General features: G+C 42.4%; 1 protein-coding gene across 2 annotated transcripts in view; it reads right to left on the minus strand.

Annotated features, from left to right (window-relative positions):
* Positions 1-17,112, minus strand: part of LOC123756161 (RNA exonuclease 1 homolog) — a 52,525-nt gene that overhangs the window by 27,895 nt on the left and 7,518 nt on the right. The window contains exons 12-17 of one of the 2 annotated variants that reach the window (XM_069336583.1): positions 15,874-15,948; positions 15,527-15,572; positions 15,046-15,104; positions 13,104-13,189; positions 12,421-12,511; positions 9,520-9,925 (exon numbers count right to left, since the gene is read on the minus strand). The gene's annotated coding sequence lies outside the window, so the exon portion shown is untranslated. The other variant, XM_069336584.1, reaches the window with a different exon arrangement.

Below are 17,112 nucleotides of genomic sequence, written 5' to 3' on the forward strand. Positions count from 1 at the left end.
CTTTTTAACCATGTTTCATTACGTTTAATAACGGAGAATTTGTTGTCAACTGTTTCAATTAGGGCATTAATTTCATCAAAAAGTTTGCTTAGAGATCTTACATTGAAGTTAATTACAGAAACATTCTGATTATGCATTAATACATTGTTTACATCATGTGCTGTATAATACCTGCAATTTTGATCATTAAAGTGATGATTGTCATAGATACTTGATAAGAGTCAGTTCAGGTCTATACTAGGTTGCATAAGAGGGCTGTTTGACGGTAAAGAAGGCAAAGGTACAATTTATGATGCAGTGTAAAGAGTAAACAAATAAAAATTAAAACTAAGTTTTTTAAAATAAAGGAAATTTGGAGCAATTACAAAAAAAGTTCTGTATATAAAACATAACTATAGCATGAGTCTCTGTGTTGTAGTGGTAAGACACTCGCCTGGCGTTCCGCAAACGCTTTGCCATGGGTTCGTATCCTGGCCGGGGAGGATTTACTGGGCACAAATCCTTAACTGTAGCCTCTGTTTAACTCAACAGTAAAATGGGTACTTGGTTGTAACAACGATTCTTCGTGGGGGTCGTATTCTAGGGACCTGCCCAAAACACTAGGCGTACTTTTTTTTTTATTTTTTTTTTTACATGCAAGCATGCAAGTGAAATACAATAAAAATAACAGAAGAAACATAATAACAAAGCAAAAAAAAAAAAACACCGGCCAGAAGGACCGACAGCACAGTACAAATAACAAGCATAACTAGAGAAAACAGTATACATCAAGACAAAACAGAACACAAGAGAAAATGTAAACAAGCAAGCAAGGCACAAAAACATAATAACACATGAAACAAAACAAACATAAACATCATGACGTACAGGCAAGACATAAATATAACAACACAAAATATAACAAGAAAATCAAAATATACAAGCCAAGAATAAAAAACACAGGGCACAATAACAACACAAAACGTCTAATCTACGAGAGGAGTTGTCCCTTCCCAGTATTAAAAGCAGAATTCAGGAGCTGAATGCTAAGCTTGCAATTAGGATAGCCAGAGATCCCCATTACAATGATATTGCCAAGAAAAAACTGAGCTCTGTGCTACTTTCAGGGGGAAACAGGAGAAGCAAAAAATGGCATCACAGAGCAGTCTGCTACCTTGAAGAGCTTCACCTGCTTGAGCAAGCCCGTGAGCTCCTGCCTGTAGAGAGGTTACCTCCCTGGGAGGATGACTCATGCAAGATCATCATCAATAAAATGGCAATGAAAAAATCAGACATGATACCACAAGAAATGAGGCACAAGTATCTCGAGGACATTTATAAAGAAGCCGGAGATGAACTAGATCAAATCTATACTGACGGGTCATCTAATCCTATCAATGGCAGGGCTGGTGCAGCATACACGGTAATCAAGGATAATACGTTCCAACGCAGAAATGAAGAAAAAGCACGTATTGAGAACTATGCCTCTTCAACGCAAGCAGAGCTAACTGCCATTGTTATGGCGTTAAGGTTTCTTGAACGGAACACTAATGGTGCAGTGATTTGCACCGATTCAAAAGCAGCACTGCAAAGCCTAAGTAAATATCAGGCAGAAAATCTTGCAATAGTCGCTGAAATCAAGAGAGCTGTGAGAGTACTTACCAATCAGGGAAGAGTCATCAAGTTTCGGTGGATCCCCTCCCATGTTGGAATATGTGGGAATGAACGAGCAGATGTGCTGGCTGCTGAAGGCGCTGAAGGAGACCATATTGAATACTTCATACCCAAGACTCAACTACAAATTAGAGGTATTATCAGGCAACATCACCGTGACAAGGTAACTGAGGAAAGGAGGATAGAAGCACAAACCAGTTAATCTGTACGATGGTACAACATGGTTGCAGCTGGCAATCCCAATCAGTATGGCCGAAAAGGAGGACGACGAGGGAGAGAATCTGTAATAGCGAGAATCCGTCTTGGATACAAATATCCATGGAGATTTGGAATGGAAACAACAGTTGATCAGCGAAGTTGCAGAATCTGTGGTGAGAGTGATGGACACCGCCTTGACCACTATCTACGTGAATGTGAACACCTGAGAGACATTAGGAATAACTGTAGAATAATAAACCCCACATTGTTTGAGTTAGGAAAACACTATTTGTCAAATATTGATACTGTTCTTAAAAGATTTCCCCATTTTGCACCCGCAAGATAACGTAAGCTTTTAAGGGTTGATAAATGTTAATCTTCTTGTTTGAGGAGCTGTTCACTTGAGACAGTTAAGCAAGTCCCAGCTGTGTCTGGGTACAAGTGACAGGATGAACAACCCAGCGGGTTTTCTTCCTATTGGGGAGTGTTGTACATTCTGCTATGGCGGTATGTTCACTCACAAGATGAGTGGTGCTGCCCAATAAACTCGCCCCTCGGGGCAAAATTTAAAATTTAATAAAACACAAAACATTAAACAAGAACACTCACAACTAACCACTGGCTCGCAATAAACAAAAGGAGAGGCACAAGCACATAACACAATAGGGCAAACATTACAGTCAGAGGGGCACACACTACTACATAATCAAAGGAACAGATAATCATTGAACATACTTGCCCGGGAACGGCACATGGAACGCTTCCCAGAGCAACCACCGCCGAGGGTCCAGCTCATCTACAGGGGAAGTCTTAACCTCCGGAACCCCGGAAACAAACACCCGCAAACAGGGGACCCAGATGGTAGTACTGACGAGGCGCGTAGTTGCCACGCGTCCCCACATGATGGGAACCCGCCCAGCATGAAAGCAGTCCGGTTCATCCAACAGTATTAACTCGGCAATCAACGCCCAGTGACCCGGCGGCATCACAGACGCCGGCAACGCGTCTTCGGGTCTCCAACGCACACCCTCACAGGAACGGGTCTGACATAGGGCACCACCACAGGGGCACCCGCGGCCACGGGCACCGGATGGCGTGCATCCTTCCATAAGGTAACCACGAGGCTACGCCCAGGACCAGTACCCATACCATCCCTGGCATCAGAAGCCACCACCCCCCACCGTGGAGAGTCCCCTGAAGGCGAGGGAACAGAATAAATAAATAAATATAAATAAATGTTTATTCAGGTAAGGTACATACATACATGCAAGAGATTTTACACAAATTGATAGATGTGTAGATAGAGCTAGTACATACAATGCCTAAAGCCACTATTACGCAGTGGTGTTTCGGGCAGAAGGCATGGCCGAGTCACGTGAACCAGCACCAGCAGGCACATGGACCTCCGCCACCACTAACTCCATAGACATCGATGCAACTGGATCCACCTCAACACCCGAAGACCCACAGTCACTGAAGTCACCCACATCAGCCCAGGCAGAAGACGAAAGCCGGGAATGCTTGGGCTCTGAGCAGACATCGTCCGAGCCGGATGCAGACCCAGAAACACGGGCACTACCAGCCGGACGAACCGCCACCCGACACAGAACAGCAGCAGCCTCAACCACAGGTGGAACCGGACCGCATACAGCAGGCGGCGCACCACCACCCCAGCACCCATCACAGATGGAACACAAGACGAGGGCTGTTACGACCCTGGGTTCTCCAGTGGAAACCAGAGGTCAAAATTGAGCTATTAAACTTTCTGGTAGTACAGTTGTGCATCTCGAATGGCAATTGTTTGTATCTTCCCTGCCAGACGTAAGACTATTATTGTTTCTCAAAGAGCATTTAAAGACTGAGCTGGGGGTTGATTATTAAATAATAACATAGGCACCAACTTTGCTTACTAATACTTTCTAATCATTCATAAAGTAACAATACGTTGCATAGGGGAAGATCTTTAATGTGCTTAGCTGCACGATCAATTAGGCTCCTTCCGGCACCACGACATGAGGGAGGCAGCTGGTCGCTAGCTCTCTCTTCTCTGGCTGGTGTCGTGTGGATAAGATCTACTCTGTGGCTGCACCCCTACTCTTCTCCCTTCTCCTCTTACTTATTTCCCTTACCTGAAGTTCCTGTATCCTTAAGTTAAGTACGGGGCATTATTAAGTGAACCTACTCTGGTAGTAAATATTGGTGAGACCTGGGGTTAGTATTTGCCAGTGTTTTGTTTACCCCTAAGTGTTGTGTGTTGTATTAGGGTACCACATGGTCTCACTACCCTAAGCTGCATCCAGCTTCAGTGCTTATCCAGTAGTACTTTACCCTAGCTTGTTATTAGTGTAACCTTGTATCCTGCCTATGTGGACCAAGGCTTTTAACGTAAGATAGTGTGGTAAAGTTATTATTATTATTGTTATTGGTGTGAGTGTATATGGGGGGTTGTTAAGGGGTTAATAAATAAGTACATGAATTACAGAGTATCTCTTCTTCCAGTGTGGGAGCGCATTGATCAACCCTTAGACTAACATATATGGTCTTGTAGCAAGTTATTACTACTGTGGATAGTTTATTTTGGGGGCCGGGCCTTTTAGCTCTCCCATATTTGATACTCTTGTCTTCTAACTACCCTTACCCCTTAATAGTACCAGTACCCCATAGAAGCCCCTCATCCATTTTTATAACAAGGGCGCAAGGCCAGGCGCAGGAGCAGAGGAAGAGGAGAGTGCCGACAACGCATAGAGAGCACCTGGAAGGTCACTGGGAGCAGCGGGGACAGCAACGGGACCAGGAAGCACATCCGACGGCATGGCAACACCCGGAGGAGGGTCTTCAACAACCGAAGGCAGGACAGGCGGTGCAGGGGGAGCCGCGGCATCCAACGGGACACTCACCTCCTCACCCCCGGAGTCCTCCTCCAGAGGGAGCGGCGGGAAATCCTCTTCTTTGAACATGTTCACGGGAGCAACCGCATTCCTCAGTGCACCCGGCAGCTTGATAGCCCAACAGGCCACAACGAAAAACAGTTCGCGGTTGCCGTGCATAGTACACCCATACGTAGTACCCTAAAAGCCGGACAGAGGAGGGAATGTCCAACACGCGGTCGCATCCCCAGGGTAAGAATATTGATCTTCACCTCCGCATACTAGCCAGAAGACAGCGAGTGCATCCGCACACTGACAACGGTGCCAAACCGCTGGAAGAATCGCCGGAGGAGCGTCTCAGGAAACTCCATGGGGGGCCCCATGGACACTCACGTACGTCATAGCACCGCTGCGATCCTATATAGACACAGATCCGGTGCCATTCGGCAGCCGCAAGGTACTTCCCTCGTACCACCGGAGAAAGTCACGGTACGCCGCTTCCCCACAAACTTGATAACCACACGGTGAGCAGTTACTAGCTCCACTCTGTAGATATCCTCGACCGGGATACGGAGCATGTCACACATGACCACCTCCACTACAGGATAACCTGCATGCTCCGTAAACTCCAAACCCATGGAATTTACCCTCACAACAGGGGAAAGATGGCCACCCATGTCAAAAGTGCCACGTCCACTCCAGCCAGGAACAGCAGGGAGGGTAGAGACACCCACACCCCCTTTCGCCGAAAACGGCAAACACCCCAAACTACCAGAGAGGTCAGGCGATGCGTCCTCACCTCACGGCAGCTAGAGCGCAACCACGCTAGGCGTACTAGTGGCTGTACAAGAATGTAACAACTCTTGCATATATCTAAAAAAAATGAAATGCAAATAAAATAGGAACAAGTGAAAAATAGATAGGTAAAAAGGGATCCAATCAGGAATGACTATGAAACACAAAACTTAATAAAATTACTAAAATTACACAAGAAAAAAATGAAGTGGTTTACTTTGAGGTACACTCAAGTACACTGAGAGTAACAGTTTACACTAGAGAACACAGGCATAGCCAGGGTTCAATGGAACAAGGTAAAATAGAGCAGCAACAATTTTAACTTAAGAAAATTACTAAGATTACTAAAGTTGCAATATACAAAAATGAGGTAGACTGCTTTGAGGTACACTCGGTAATAAAAGTAATAAAAGTAATAGTTTGCACTAAGGAACATAGACAAAGTCAGGGTACAATGGAGCAAGGGAGTATGGAGAGGCTAGGCAACTTAATTAACAATAAAACCTAGGTTACCAAGCCTGCACTTGGTGACGAGGGGGTTAATTAAAATGAGGCACTGATAGGGTTAGTCAGGTGAGACAAACCACATTGGGTGAAGAATGTGTTGAGGTTATCCTCATTTGCAATTGTAAAATATTTATCTAGAAGTTTTCCTTAGTTTTATCATGCTATCTCTAGCAAAGCACTGATGGATCACACCTTGGTTTTGATTCCAGATTTGTTTGGAAATCTGGTGAGGGACCAGCAGCACGCTTGAAGTGCTGCTGTTGTGTGTGCGAGAAGTGGGATGCTAGCGGGGAATTTGCAGCAGATTGAGAGGACACAGCCCCCTGGCTCAGTGGTGGAGTAGAAGGGAAAGCAGCGTCGCCGCCACAGACCCCAGAGGGCGAAAAACGATGCTGTCGGTGTTGTTCTTGATGGGTGCCTTATTTGGAGATTCTTTTTTCCCTGCGCAACCTTGCTTTTGAAAGACATGGTTGGTTGAGTATGGTATGGGGAATATGTTGTAGCGAAAACTAGAGTCTGGCAGCACAGAGGCGGACAGCAGGCACTGTACCTGCTGGTAATCACAGCAGGAGAGGATTGTTATGAATTGCATTTGCGATGGAGAGAGTTGATTGGGTTGGTTTCTGTTGATGGGTTATGATATACATGCTTGGACTCCGTGTACTTAGCTGCCTGTAGGTGGTGTTCTACATCATCTGAGGGTAGTTGAGGGCAGTAATTAATACAGCTTAGAGTGAAGAGCGCAAGCGAGCACGGGTCTTAGTGCCGTTGAGGTAGTGCCAGATGACCTTTGTGTACCTTTGTAAACCTTTGTAAACGCACATTAATGACCCTATGTAAAAAGACACCTTGAACACTGTTTATGAAGGACAGACGTAAATCTGTGTATTTATGTTTGTAGGTTAGATTAGCATTTTAAAAGTACTACAATCACCTTTTGTGGTTGATTGTTCAATAAATTACTGAATTATATGTTAAACAGATCTCTAACCCTGTCCATGGAGGACAGAAGAATATTTATATATGCTAATTAGCATTGTAAATGTGTGGCCACGTTTGTGGTAGAAAATAATATAAAAAAAGTTACATGAAAGCACTAAAAAATATACTCAGATGGTAATATTACCATCCATTATTAGCTTTCTTCAATATTTAATTTCTAAAATGTATTTGTATTTTAACTTTCTGTAATTGTTTCAAAACTGAATAAAAACTTGTGATGATTACTTAGAAAGTTATGGTCTGTTGTTTTGAACCTTTAAATTTGTATGTAAAAGCTCTCATGTATAATATTCGGGCAGATAGAGAGAGGGCAAGCGTGCTGTTGCCATATTTTTCAATAGTAAACAAAATTACATTTCTGGCTTAATGGCAAGTTATATGGAAAATGACAAGAACCAAAAAATGTCGACAATGTTAAGGCAAACATTTTTAGGTTGGAACTTTTTAGATAATGTTGATAGTTTGAGATCAGTGTGAAAAATGTGCTTTTTTGCGGCCATTTTCAAAGATGGCGGCAATAGCACAAATTCCTTTTTTGGGAAATAAATATGTTTGTCGAGTGACCAAATACTATATGTGCGCTAAATTCTTTGCTTGTAATTGCGTTTTACCTAGTTTTCATAAAATGACTGCACTGGTGCATAAAGGAAGAGTATCGAGTCTTGGGTCTATTAATGTTGACGAGAGCTCTCTTAGCGCACCTATTGCCTTTCTACTGAGCTACTTTTCATCTCCTGGTTTCATGAAGTTATTTCCTTGTGCAGATTTGGAACCAGTCCCTCTAATACTTCCAAAGTGCAAATTATTATACTAGATCCTTACAAGAGAATAGAGTTGACAAGAGTGGATTGACAATTGAGAGGCAGGACCACAGAGGGGCTCAAACTCCGCAAGCACAACTAGGTGAGTGCAGATTTAAACATTTTAAGCGGTCCCAATAATTTAAATGTTGAGTAAATTCGGCCGGTAAAATGCCTTTGCACATTCTCCAGGTCAACAATTTCTCCATCTTTAAACAGAGGTGTTAGTATGCAACAATCTGTCACCCTAGAGAACACTATCTTATAAAGTGGCATCTCGTGTGAATTTTGTCTTGTTTTCCAACCTGTCATTTTTCTTGCAGTTGTGGTAGCAACTTTCTTGCATTCATTAAAAGTATCTTCTCCCGAAATTATAATCCCGAATCTTATATATTGCTTTTTCGTTACAAGGTGTAACTTGGCTGTATTTTTGTATGCGTTTTCATGGCGCAGTAGATGGAACTTATCATTAAACAAAATGTTATTTTCCGTTGTTCATTTAAATACCCGATTGTTGTTGCTGATTAAGATTCGTTACTTGGAACAAAAAGTTCCAAATAACACGGGCTATGGTGAGCCCGTTTTGAATACCTGATTAATATCGATAACCAAGGGGAACCACCCACGGATTTTACTTTTATTTATTTATACAGTATGTACAAGAGTTCTTACATTCTTGAACACCCACAACGTTTCGGGCAAGTCCTTAATCCCAATTTCCCCCTGGAATACGACCCGCCAAATCTTTTAACAACCAGGTACCCATTCACTGCTAGGCTAGGTGAGCAGTGGCTACAGTTGAGAATTGGCGCCCAGTCAATCCTCCCCGGCCAGGATACGAACTCAGGCCAAAGCGCTCGTGAAACGCCGAGCTCGTGTTTTACCACTACGCCACGGGGATTGCTGTTTAGAAATCCATCCTTATCATGGGAACTATCTATAACGATGAGAACCATCCATAACCACGAGGACCACCCATAACCACGAGGACCACCCATAACCACGAGGACCATCCATAACCACGAGGACCATCCATAACCACGATGACCATCCATAACCACGATGACCATCCATAACCACGAGGACCACCCATAACCACGAGGACCATCCATAACCACGAGGACCATCCATAACCACGATGACCATCCATAACCACGAGGACCACCCATAACCACGAGGACCATCCATAACCACGAGGACCATCCATAACCACGAGGACCATCCATAACCACGAGGACCACCCATAACCACGAGGACCACCCATAACCACGAGGACCATCCATAACCACGAGGACCACCCATAACCACGAGGACCACCCATAACCACGAGGACCATCCATAACCACGAGGACCACCCATAACCACGAGGACCACCCATAACCACGAGGACCACCCATAACCCCGAGGACCATCCATAACCACGAGGACCACCCATAACCTCGAGGACCATCCATAACCACGAGGACCATCCATAACCACGAGGACCACCCATAACCACGAGGACCATCCATAATAATGGGGAACCATCCATAACCATGGGTACCATCCATAACTATGAGGACCATCCATAATAATGGGGAACCATCCATAACCATGGGTACCATCCAACACATTAACTGTTATAATGACCGTTAAGTCAATATCAGTCACATATAGACGGTACTCGTGTGTGAAACGTAGGAAAATTTTAAACTTACTGTAGTCTGGCAGCTGTAGTGACAAATGACGCAGGGCTGCTATTGAGGAAAGGCTGATGTACTGACGCAGGACTGCTGTAGTGACGCAGGGCTGCTATAGTGAAGAAGTACACTGTACAGTGTGTGGACAGGACTGGTACCGACAGCTAACTAGAGCCCAGAGCGGAAAGACGTACGATACGATATGTACGGAACGCGTCCACCACCTGTACCACTACCAGATTTTGTCTGAACGTCCAACCCCCTGTGGAGTTGGGGGGGTCAGACGGGCCCCGCCACTATGAATGCGTTACCCACCAGTTCTTTGGGCCCAACCACTACACGAGTACCCCCATCCATAGGCGGGGAGGACACCTCATCCATATCACTCTAATCTGGTACGTCATTTTTTTGGTTTACAATTAATCTGTAATATACAACATAAATAAAAATTAAAGCACCAAAATAATTATCAAAAGTAGGCACCAAAGCGAGCAATATCAAAATATTTTATTTATTTATACACAGGAGTTAAGACATTCGTAAAGCCACCAGCACGCATAGCATTTCAGGCAGGTCCTTAATTCGAAATTTTCCCCCGTTATACGATCCACCAAAGTAGGGTGGTAGAAAGCCTAGGCAACTATCCCTTTGAGATGTATTTCTTTCTTGTCTCAATAAATAAACATGAACTTTACTAGCCAAATTGTTCAACAACCCGGTGATAGTCATCCACTGTTGGGTGAACTTGTGTTTTAAAAGATACTCATGATGTACTCAAAATGTGCCACTTCAGGCTACTGAACCCTGTATATCTGACCATCCTGTGTATCTGACCATCCTGAGAGCATCCTGTGTATCTGACCATCCAGTGCAGACTACTTATCACACTACACACACAAATCACAATAGCGTGATGCATCAAATGAACAAATTCACAAAGGCGTGAAGAGGGTTCGAACCTACGTTTGAGAGCATCCCATACGCTGCCTTATTCGACTGCGCTACATGGTAAAAGAATTGCAACTAGAAGTTGTACTTGGACCCTGCAGCCTCTCGGACACAAACTACGATAAAAATTATAATTTTGTTTTAATATATGATATAGTGATAGCAGTCATAGACACGATTTCAGTTGACACTTGTTCGATAATCTTTTTCGACCATTTTGAAAAATTTGATACCTACTTCAATATCTTCAATAGTTGCCAAGTTTCTTAGCCCAAGCACAGCCTTAACGCTTACGACGCAAAAGCAACTGCGGAAGGGCATACAAGACAGCGCACAGTTCAGCCGTGAAGATCCTAGCCTCGGCAGACAAGAAATCATCAAAAAGAACCAAATCAGGAAGGCTATGCAGCACCATCAAATGTGCGGGCTATTCATAGGGCGCTAAATAAATGTCACTAAGGAAGCCAATACGAGAAAAGCACAAAGCGAACAATATCAAAGGTGTCAGATTCAACACACATTCTATGGAGGGACGGTCGGGAAGCATGACACGCACGTCCAGGAATTACCAACATGCAAGAATATGCATGACTTATAGGGACAATAAGGAGCAGGGCAGCGCTCCATTAAGTGGCTGCGAGTTAAACGTCTATGGCAAATGCGTAACCTCACCAGAGCAGTTTCCCACAGCCGGTTACATTGTAATGTGAAAAAGTTAACAATCGAACCTATAGTTTCCTAGGACTAGTTAAGTACATGTGTACTATATTAGGTCCAAGATTGCATATTTAGGCCTAGGTAGAGTTCTGCTTAAGAAAGATCTGGCCAATTTGTACAATAACTATTTTAGAGTACACAGACCATTTCATACACATGGTACTAGATACCACAACGTACATATTGGCTGTGTTATTTCCCTAAAGCGTATACTGTAGTTGCAGCACAACACACAATATACTTTTAGTCCAAGACTAAGCTATAGTGGCCTTAACCCTCCATACGTTGGTAGGCCCATCATAATGGGTCTACCATACACAGGTCTGTGATACTTAGTAAATTATGAGAGCATATATCCTTAGCTGTGTGTATAAAGTAATTATACACCACACCCACAGAGCATTCTACATTGCAACACATTAACAGCCTACCAATTAGAAGTTCAGTTTAGCTCAGTAATAACAATCTTACCTTGCAACCTTTCTAATTTAACAAATTTAATTCTAATGGCTTGCACACTCAAATGTTTTCTTTCAGAAAATTGCTTACCAATTGTTTACAAAATTGTTAACATATACCAAATATTATTAAGTAACTAGTCTACTCCACTAGAACTAAAAATCTCTTAAAATGTTATTACATGAATTCTTACAATAATCTGAAAAGGGGGAAACACAGCCAGCACTTCCACCTGAAGTGACTGAAAATTGAAAACTGCAATTTCAGCAAGGCTAAGCAAGTAAAGACTAGTACCTTTCAATGGAAATAATTGAGAGATTATGTAGCCGTTCCAATTGTAAGCTCTCCTAGACATCGAAAGCCATGTCACTCCTGACAGGCAGGACATAGAAAATACAGTCTATAACTGCATGTCCGTCAGGTTAAGGTCTACTTAATTAGCATTCAACATACTTTGCTTGAAAATGTTAACGTTGTAAACAATCTTGCAACCAAAAAAGCCTGAAAAAATGTAGGCCCAATAACCTCACATTCAACCTTCCACAAGATTGATTGTACCATTTGCACCAGTGCATATGCTCAGAGTATACACATTTTGTACACACATTCAACATGTTCAGAGGGTTCAGAAAATATTAAAATGTTTAAAATATTAAAATTTAAGTTCCTCGTTATTTATGACATTGTAGTCATAAATAACGAGGAACTTAAATTTCTCAATTCGAGGAATCTAGGTTCCATTGTTACCCAAAGACAATTTTATCAACGGAGGAATATAAAAATCGGAATGTTTACATCTTTTATTGCAGTATTTAAACATTTGTTGCATATTGACATTCACTTTGGAAAAGGCTGCATGATATCTTGTCACCCTGGAACCGCCTACCTGGAAAGAGAAACCTATTTTAACACCACAAGTTACCCTAAAATTAGTTTTATACAAGAATGCTTCTCAGATAGCCTTTCTTGCTTTCTTCAAAACAATTACAGAACAGGTCTGAACAATCATCATTTAAGTTCTATATACAAAGTTCATCAAGGGGTCCTTTCATATTGCTTCTCATCCACTTGCAAAAGCAAAATCATATTAAAATCAATATTGTCTTCCTAGACTATACAGCTTTGGGAGGCTGCGGAGCATAACCATAGATATTGTTACGGTTCCTCTATTTATGCCAGATTTCACGACTCATTTCTGCACTAAATAGTTGTCACAAGAAATTGCACTAACCGTTCCAAAAAAAAATTATAGGGCTGCACAATTATCTTCAACTTTAAAATAATTGAATTTTGCTAAATTTGATTTTGGAATTTTGAATTGGTCAAAAATTGCCACCCCCTTCTACAATAAATTCATTGGAAAAAATGGTTGCAAGCCACATTGCCACAATCTCAAATTTATACCCTTAGCCATGTGTGTAAACTACATGCCACACCCACCAAGCAAATTAAATTTAATAAAACACTTAACAGCCTACCTATTAGGAGTTCAGTTGAGCTGGGACTAAGAAACTCATGAAGCTTGACTCCAGACAGTCACTCCAACACCATAACAGCTGCCTATCTGTAAAGAACATACCTGTTAACAACAGACACTACACTAAAATCTATTTTACACAAGAATCATTATCAGATGGCCGTTCTTATTTTCTTCAAAAAATTTACAGATCAGGTCTGTGAACAATCATCACTATTGTGAAATCAATACCAATGGCTCTCAACCAGTGAATTTCCAATCCCTCAAGAGGGTGGGAAGGTGTGGATTGTAGAGCATTAGAAAACATTGTCATACCAAAGTTTTATGCCATTGATCAAGTAATTATGAAAAAGACACCAAAGCGGGAAGGCTATGTAGCACCATCAAATGTGTTGAATAATCAGAGGGCGCTAAATATCACCAAGGATGACAATACGAAAACAAAAACGCACAAGGCAAAAGATATCAAAATATCCTCCCACAGAGTACCATGGAGGTGAAGGACCAGTGAAACATCAGGAACGAACTTACCCGCTATCTTGCAGATGTGCTTCCAGATCTGTGGCAGAGGAGTTTCGAACGTAATGGTGGAGACATAGATGCCCAACATTCACGTTTAGCCGTACGGATGGCCCTACGGGCCACCACACTTGTCTTCTGAAAGAAAAGAAGTCAGCCGGCTGCCGACGGTGGTGTGTCTTCCAGGCAGTATGCTTACAGCGGACAGCCCGAGCACAGTCTGCATTCCACCAGGGAACACACTTCCGTGGACCTCCAGAGGAAGAGCGAGGAATAGAGCCGAGGGCAGCGTCGAAGACAGTCATTAAAAAGGAGGAGAGAGCTTGGGATAGAAGGGAGAGGTCAGAGAGAGCAGCGCTGAGGGTAAAGAGGTCCCAGTCCGCTTTGACAAACTGCCACCTAGGGAAGGAGAGGGGAGGGCGAAAAGAGAAAAAGGAAACAAGGATGGGGAAATGATCACTTCCATGGAGGTCATCAAGAACCTGCCACGTGAAATCTAAGTAAAGAGAAGAAGAGCAGAGAGAAAGATCAAGACAGGAAAGGGTGCGAGTCATAGTGTCCAAATGTGTGGGCTCACCAGAATTCAGAAGAGACAGGGAAGAAGAGAGGAGAAACGGCTCAAGAAGGCAACCCCAGGTGTTAGTCAGAATATCACCCCAAAGGGAATGACGACAATTGAAATCACCCAGCAGGAGCACAGGCTCCGGCAAGGAGTCCAGTAAGTGTTTCAGATCATGAAGAGAAAGTGGGACACTCGGGGGGGAGATAGATGGAACAACAGTGTAAATGGAAGAAACAGTGTACCATTTCCCCACAAAGATACGAACAGCAGAACAATGGGATGGCGAAGGAAAAAGTAAGGGGACGAAGGAAATTGGTGTAATAATCTCGAACGTTCCATTGAAGAATAGACCGACGAGAAGAGAAAGGACAACAGAGAATAAGGAAAAAACAAAGGCGAAAGAGCAACACAGCACGTTAAAGAAGAGCAGGGTCAGCAAAGTCAGGGTTAGGGGGCATGGGTAAACTGAGCAAAGATGGAGAGAAGGAAGCAGGAGAACAGACCAGAGGTGGGCGGGCGGGGTCCGGAGGAGGAGGAGGAAGAGGAGACAACGGAGAGGAGCAGTCAAGGACAGCAGCAGGAAGAGGGGAGCACACCTCAGCAAGGGCCAAAGAAACCTCCATAGCAGGAACAGGGGGCGCAACCACCGAAACGGGAGGGGAAGGAGCAAGAGTCAGTAGTAGGGGCCGAGGAAGAAAGCGAAGCCTTCTTGGCCACCGGGAAGGAGGGGAGCCAGGCTTACGCTTCTGACTTGGCGTCCCAGCAACTACATACCGGGCAACAGATTCCAGCATCTCAACAGGAGTCAGTCTTCAAAGATTGACATTTACTACACAATACTGAACAACCTGGGACCACTTACCTCGAGCCCTAAAATAGTGTAGTTGCAATTCAGGCCTTGCAGAATCTAGCAGCTCATTTCTGGAATGAGTGATTAAATAAGGCACTGTATAAAGTAAAGGTATTTTACTTAAATGTTATAACCATTCAGAATGTATTGAACATCACACTATCAGATATATGCTTGTCTATATTCATCATCACGAGGGAAAAACAACATTTTACATTTATGCAACCGTACACATTACCAACGATCACCACTACCATGCAGATCAGATCACAGCAATTCATTGTAACACTAGTAGTGTTCATTAGTCCAAATTCACACAAACTATGCTATACCTTTAACCTAAGTCTAGTTCACTTTGCAAATGTACTCTTACTAAGTAGCAACTTTTGAACTTTATTCTTCGACATTTAACATTTAGTTCAAAATTTAGCATTTTAAAAACATTTCCCTCTTGGCTATGGGTTTTATCAGAATAATGTTAACAAGTTATTACCTTCACGGAAGTAATGCTGGCACCACAAACTGCAACACCCTCTTACCTGGAAAGAGACGGGCTTATTATAAAAAATGTAGACGCTAAAAATAAATTCAGAGAAGAACCACGATCAGATGGCCGTTCTTGCTTTCTTCATCCGATTACAGAACAGGTCTGTGAACAATCATCACTTATTCTCACTAAGAAATCCATTGACCAAGTATTGTCAGCCATACAGTAGAATACAAATACCAGAAGATATGCAAATTATTAATTCCATGAGCAATTAAGAGCATTTTATTTCCATTAAGTCCCAAATTACTGCTTAAATCTCTACAATCCTCAAGGAATACCAAACCCCTTACCTCAGCATGTGGCTATAACAATGAGGTACAATCAGCTCCTTTAGTATTCAGCAGCCAATTACTTCTTGGAGATGTCTAAAATAAGAAAACAAATATTAAAATCAATCAGATTTAACATTACACATTATGATACACGCATGTCAATACTTGTCAGAAACCATAAGGATCCCACTTTACATATTTTATACAATGTTATTACCCTAAACCCACTTGTGAAGCTCCCACTACCAGCATCCTGAAGGAGGGAACTACAATATTTTCATGTCAAAATTGCTACTTTGCACATCCAACGTGCATTTGGGCGAATTAAATTACCCTCATCTTTCCTACTTAAGGGAGGGAGGGACCCATTGGAAGGAAATTAACAAATCGCACTCTGTTGCTGCAACCCGTCGTCACTCATTTTTCTCCCTATTCTGAGGGACTGACTATTGCTCATCTCATGTATTAAAATATTTGCAAAAAAAATTAATTTTATTTTTCTGGGTGGTTTCAACCAACAGAACCAACTTTTGGGTGGTTTCAAAATAAGCACCTTCGAATTGTGTACAATTTGATACCAAAATGAAAGGTAACACAAAAATTGATGTCAGAACACTGGAAAGACAAATAATTGTGGTGAGGAGCATCAAAATGTCCAAATGTTAAAAAATTTGTTAAAATTCCATTTATTGTTTTATGGGACTAGTTTTAAAATACGCTCCTTTATATTGCAAACAATGATACCAAAATGAAGGACGTGACGCAAAAATTGATGTCAGAACACTGGAAAGAGATAATTTTGTGGTGATGAGCATCAAAAAGTGTCTAAAGGTTAAAAAAAATCCATTTATTGCTCTATTTAATGGGACTAGTTTTAAAATATGCGCGTCTATTTTGTGAACAATTGGATATCAAAATGAAACGCATAACAAAAATTTGTTATCAAACTGAATGAGTATATACATTAGTTTGCAGGTATGCCAATTGGTACTCGTTCACGGGTAACTTGGCCAACTTTAGGCTTTGCTGTGGAGTCACGCCGGGCTTTTAGACCTTATATGCATACATACCTGTAGGGAATTCCATTGCAAACAAAATACTAAAACGAATGACGTAGCAAGAGAATTAAGGCGAGAAAACAAACGAGTACACACTTTTCAGTGTCGCCACACCGAACAGCGCACAAACAGCATGCGATAGTGTTAAGTGACAGCAAAATTTTAACATCTATACCTAATAAAAGCCAGACCCCAGTTT

This window comes from Procambarus clarkii, chromosome 36 (assembly GCF_040958095.1).
Source record: "Procambarus clarkii isolate CNS0578487 chromosome 36, FALCON_Pclarkii_2.0, whole genome shotgun sequence".
In the NCBI taxonomy this organism is placed as follows: Eukaryota; Metazoa; Arthropoda; class Malacostraca; order Decapoda; family Cambaridae; genus Procambarus; species Procambarus clarkii.